Source organism: Ascaphus truei, chromosome 9 (assembly GCF_040206685.1).
Source record: "Ascaphus truei isolate aAscTru1 chromosome 9, aAscTru1.hap1, whole genome shotgun sequence".
Lineage (NCBI taxonomy): Eukaryota > Metazoa > Chordata > Amphibia > Anura > Ascaphidae > Ascaphus > Ascaphus truei.
Window position 1 is genome coordinate 49,347,996 of NC_134491.1, and position 6,319 is coordinate 49,354,314.

The following is a 6,319-nucleotide window of genomic DNA, read 5'->3' on the forward strand; positions in this document are numbered from 1 at the left end:
TGCAATGTCCTTGTGTTTGTTTGTTAGTCTATTTGATGCCACATTCCTCCACACCGTTTCAAATGTGTTGGGGTGGAGTCCTGGGACCGATTCCATGATGTCTTTTGCCCTGATCATTTTGTAGATGACTTTGGGCTTCCACATATCTGGTTTTACTCCCTCCAGCTTGTTCTGCCTCACAAACTTCCTTACGTCCCTGTAGAACCAGGGCGTGTGCCAGTTGTAAGGGATGGAGCTGTCCCACTTGTGCCACCCCAGCACTCTCCAGAATGGCAGGAGTAGCAAGCGGGACATGGAGTATCCAGAAGAGTCCTCGTCGCAGTCCCTGAGGGTGATTCGCACGCGATTGCTTACAAAGACAGCACACAGTATATTATGGATGTCAGGGATTTCTTTACCCCCCTTGTGCGGTTCCTTGCACATCACTTCGCGCTTGCCCCTCTCCATCTTGGCTCCCCAAACAAAGCGGAACACTGCCATGGAGATTTGCTGACAAGTTCTGCTTGAAGGCGGGTATGCCTGGGCCACATACTGGAGAACAGGAAGGATCTCGTTCTGCACCACCAGTTTTTTTCCCTATGGTGAGGGGTCTGAGGCGCCACAGATCTGGGTTTAAATATCCTATGTAACAGAAAACAGGATGAGACACTAATACATTACTAGGTGCGTAGCCTTTTTGTTAGCTTTATAGTCTCAATCAATTGTATTGCAAATGCTTGGTTTTCGATTGAAATGGAAATGCAAGATAAAAATGTTGATAGTTGCCCATAAAATAGCACCAAAGTGTGGAAGTGAGGTGCTAACAGTGGAATACTTTAAAATAGGAATCTGTCTCACACCCTGTTGGCTGGCATGCATGACTAAACAATTCCTCAAGCGTCTTACTTATGATGCAAATACACTTGCTAGACTTTGCTAAGGAGAATAACATGTACAGTATCAGGGAATAAAGGGAAGGATGCAGGCCATTTTTCCCCCATACAAAAAAAAACAGATTTACATAGATTGGGTGGTGGATGTGAGTCTCAAAAACGCTACCTTTTTAAAAGCTTTCACAAACTTGTCTTTTTTTTAAAACTTTAAACATGTTTCCTACTATAATATGTAATTACTCTCTCTCTCTCTCTCTCTCTCTCTCTCTCTCTCTCTCTCTCTCTCTCTCTCTCTCTCTCTCTCTCTCTCTCTCTCTCTCTCTCTCTCTCTCTCTCTCTCTCTCTCTCTCTCTCTCTCTCTCTCTCTATATATATATATACATATATACAAAATAAACAAGCATACTGTGTAGCTTTCAAAATGCCTTTTGCAGACGACATACCGATCTGCTATAGGGTTGACTTCACACACCACGGAGGGTAAACAAAATGATTAATGATTTGGGGACATTTGAGGAATTGTCAAGAGTGTGACAGCCACAATTTAATGACAAAAAGTGGAAAATAATTCACTTGGGTCACAAAAATCCAATGGCAGAATACAGGATTAATAGCACTGTAATGTCACCTACTACAGAGGAAAGGCACCTGGGAGTCATTATCTCAGCCGACTTAAAGGTAGGCGAGCAATGTAACACAGCAATGGGGAAATTCAGCTGGGTGTTAGGGTGTATAGGGAGAGGTTTTAGCAGCAGAAAGAGTGGGCTGGTGATGTCACTTTATAGTTCATTGGCGAGACCTCATCTGGAGTTCTGTGTTCACTTCTGGAGACCACATCTCTGGAAGGACGTAAATAAATTGGACATTGTGCAAAAGAGAGCTACTAAGATACTACATGATCTATTCTAGAGCAAACTGGGAGCCCGGGGATTTTCTAGGGGTGGGGGCGCAGCGGTTGTACAGGTCCCCGCGCTCTTCCCCAAGACAATTACATGAAATGCCTGGGGGATACGTGAGGCCTCTGTAACTTCTCTTACCTGCTCTCAGCCAGCTCTTAGGCGATGCGTCGCCATGGCAATGCGGCGTCAAATTATGCTGCGGGGGTCAAATGGCAACGCAACGTCACATGATGCCGCAGAAAGCCCAAGAGCAGGAGAGGTGGGCGCAAGCAGGGGGGGAGCGCTGACAGGGAGGCGCGAACAGAAAGGTTTGCGCACCCCTGATCTAGTGAATAAGACTTATGAGGAAAGAGTAAAGGACCCTAATATATATACATCTTAGAGGAGGGAAGGGAGAGGGGGATATCATTGAAACTTTCAAATACATTAAGGGTTTCAATAAACTACAGGGGGGAGAAAGGGAAGTGCTAGTTCATGCCACGGCCCTGGAGGGTGGCGGCTAAGGGGAAATGCGAGGAAGTACTGTACTTCACGGAAAGGGTGGTAGATTCAAGGAATAGCCTCCCAGCAGAGGTTGGAGGTTATTACAGTAAGGGGGATTCAAACACGCTTGGGATAGAGATACTGCTACCCCGAACACAAAAGGAAGCCAAAGATTAAATAGGGTGGGAGATTTCACAGCAGATAGGGAAATGGGCAAACTAGGTGGGGCAATTGGTTCTAATCCGCCGCCACATTCTGTTTCTAATGGAATTAGAAATGATGGAATCTCAGGGACAGCTAAGAAACTTTTCTGATGCAACTATGCAGACACCGAGGTGGTGATGGTAAAAAAGGTTTCTGCAGATGGACAGAAAAAAAACAAAAGCACAGAGCCTCAATGATTACTTACACCTTTCTTGTTCGATAGTAGGTGCGGGCGCGCGTGCACGTGACGCACACTTTATGTGTGTATGGTGGTCCGTGCTGCCGGCAGCGACGTCCTTTTCCCAATCTTCCCCCCTGTCGGCCGGCTTCACGCTCACTGCCGTGGGCGACAGGTTTGCAGTGGTCTAACCACAGCCAACTATAACTGCCGTGCGCGCACACGGCGCAGCAAGGGCACCCACTATAGAACAGCCCTTATTATACAGCGAAACCTAAGCAAATATTTTTGGCTGGCCTTAAACTTGTTCAGAAGTGCAGAGCTTTGAATCACAAGCCAAATGCAGAGTTTTGTATTTCCACCTCTTGGTGGAAAGCGGATGGATCACATTGCCATTTGGAATATTAGAAAGCAGTTTACGGCCTTACCACACCCACGTTGCAATACAGAGGTGGCGGCGGCGGCGGCAGCGCAACCCGGCACACCATCGAACACCCACGTTAATGCCAATTCACTTCAGTAGAATAAACGTATACAGGTGTATGAATAAATCTCTGAGTGCCTGTATGAGTCAGAACTCTCAGATATTTGCAGGCGTGTGAGACCACCTGATTTACAATAGCCTCAGCATAGTTCAGCTTTTACTGTGTTACTGCAATCATAAGCATTTACTGAGCAATAGGCTGCAAATACCATTGGAAGTTCTACACAGGTTGCTGGCAGTATTTCCTTGACCAATGCTAAACTTCATGCAGCAAGTTAAAACTATTATAATTCAATCCCTGAAAAAGCAGGAGCTGGAAAGTATCCAGCCCCGGTGTACTTTAGCATGTCCAGTGTGGAAGTTTTATTATCTGCAGTGATACGGGCTTGGAAAACCTGGTTGCAGTTGTGTGTTTTTTTTCACTGGAGTGAAGTATCACAGCAGGTACAGTATCTGTCAGTGTTTTTGCTTCTCTTGGCAAAGCTTCCTCCTTCCAATATGACGCCACACAAATGTTCTTCGTATTCTAAGGAAGGTTGTGAAGCCAATTATGGTATTTAGTGGGTGTGCACTATTAATGAAAAGTAGAAGTTTAATCAGCATTTAACTACAGCCGGTGCCTCTATATTTTAGGCTTAGAGCAGAGGAAAGTAACCCCCACGCTGTTATAATCTGTCCTGCCTTCTCACCATTGAATTGAAATGCAAACATTCTCCTTCACTATTTCCCCAAACTTCTAAAAGTGACCCGCTCAATGGGGGTTATTTGTTAATTTGCAATCGTTTTAATCAGGGCGCTATTGCACTGAAACTCCCATTGAAGGCAATAGGCTAGACGGTGCTGCAATGTGCACTATCACAGTTTAATGAATAACCCCTGATGTGCCCATTTGCATGTTATTAAACATAATCCTCATAATCCATGTGTCACTGTCTCTGACTCCCCACTGATAAGGTGAAGGAGCACAAATAGAAACCATAAACCGGTAGATTTTCCTAAGGCGAAATATGCTTTAATACAGCTCCAGTGACAAAGGAGTGAGTAGGTTTGGGAAACCTCATATGTACACAAACTCACGAGTTTCTTGCTTTTGCTGCCTGAAAATGAAACTGCAGTGTAAGGATACCTGATGTAAAATCTGTATCACCAACTGTGCCACATCACTGGAATTCCATTCCCAACAATGAGGTGATATATAGGAGGGGAAAGGAATGCCAAGGGTGAGACCCTGGGAAGAGAGACCAGGGAAGGATTTCAATTGTAAATAGTTATTGCTTTCCAGAGCAGGGAAGTTTCCCTTAAAGTCAGGCCCCTAGTGAAGGGAGCTGGAGGAGTACAGGTTTCAACAGAGGAGATCAGAGTAACTGAAGGGCTCCTTTAACTGCTGCTGTGGGAATAATCTGAAGTCAGGATCATCAGACGTTATGACACAGTACCCTAATCAGGATCCTGGGAGACTAAAGTGCATTGCACATGAAGAATAGCCCCTTCCTACCTCAGTAACAGAGTACTGTATGTGAGGTGAGCAGGGTATGATACAGAGTTATGACCCCTTATCCTACCACAGTGAGGAAGGGGATCCCCTGCTGGGACCCTGATAAAATAGGGATTGAGAATATCACAAGAAGCATGGTTACCCAGGACATGAATGAAAGAAACCCATTCAATGTTACAGCGGTGTGCCACCTCAGGACTGCAATGATGCAGCTGAGGAAGAGTTGTACCTGTACTGTGACTACAGACTGTTTTCTTTAATAACTACTACGTTCCTGGCGCCCATCTTTACCACCTGCATATATGCCCAGCCTGCGTGGATCAAAGGTAATGCACCCTGGGGTGCCAACAACACAGACATCTGTGTAAAGTGCCGTAAAACCAGGCAGGAAGGGTTACATGCGTGTGGGTTGACATCCATGGGAGTTTCCGTGCAATATTGCCCCAATCACAGTTTAATGAATAAGGCCTCGTCCAGGGTGACGCTGAGTGGCCGCTCCTGCTGGCGCTGGCCGCAATGAAACACATTGCTGCAATGTGCGTGGCCAGCGTGAGCGAGCGCCCGTGCATGCACGGCGCTTAGCTGCTTGCAGAGCAAGCACATTTGATTTGCGCGCTAACTGGCACGTCGCATGAGCGGCTCGCCCAATGAGGGCGAACAAGCTCCGTGACGTCATGGCCGCGCCCCTGACAAGCCCCCCGCACGCACACCTAGCCGCCACAAATCGCCGAGCAGAGCGCGTGACATCACCACGCAAGAGCGCGCTCACTCCCTGCCTGGCCACAGCCAAAACCCAGGTCCACAAAAGGCTGCTAAGTTTTACCATGTCTCAGTTCCCGATAAAATGTCTGTTTGGTACAGAACACTCCGTTTTCTACACAGTATTATAAGCAAACAAAAAAACAAATGTAATTCGACCATAAAATAAATGATCAGTAATAGTGCTACTTGCTTTTTGGGAACCCTAAAGAGGAATATTTGTTGGGGTGTTCTCCTTAACCACACACAAACCATAATATTATACCCATATCCTATTGAGAGTTGTTGGCTTATTCAAATCTGGCGGTTTAAAGTCACTACTAACACCCCTTTGTCCACATTGGAAGCCCCCAAACTTTAAGGACCCATGTATATGGGGCTGTTATTAATTTATCTATTTATGTGCATGTTACTTCTAATGCCAAACCACCTCACAAACTACAGTAAATGCAGATAGGACACCCAGACTCTTCCACATTTTTCACATCAAATTAGGTATTAATGTAGTGTCTCTACTGTTGCTGGATGGAGGTACTTGCAAGCAATTCCTATGGAAGTCCCTTAACCAAGGGGTGCACAAACTTCCTGCCCTGTGCCCCCCCCGCTTGCTCTCCCCCTGGGTCGCGCTCCCCTTACCTTTAATGCGGCGTCAAATAACGCCACGTCACCCCGCGGCGTCAATTGCCATGGCGACGGGGGTCAAATGACGTCACGCCACATGACCCCGCGGCATCATTTGACGCCCGTCGCCATGGAGACACGTGGACTGAAGCCAGGTGAGGTTACAGAGGCCTCGCGCTGAAGAGCAAAGGCCCTCTGTAACCGCCGCTCCCCAAAAAAACTCTCGGACCCCCCAGTTTGCGCACCCCTACCCTAACCTGTGCAGCTTACCACAAACACGAAGACCTTCTGTTTAACCCTTTGGGTGCCCAAGACGTAGTCACT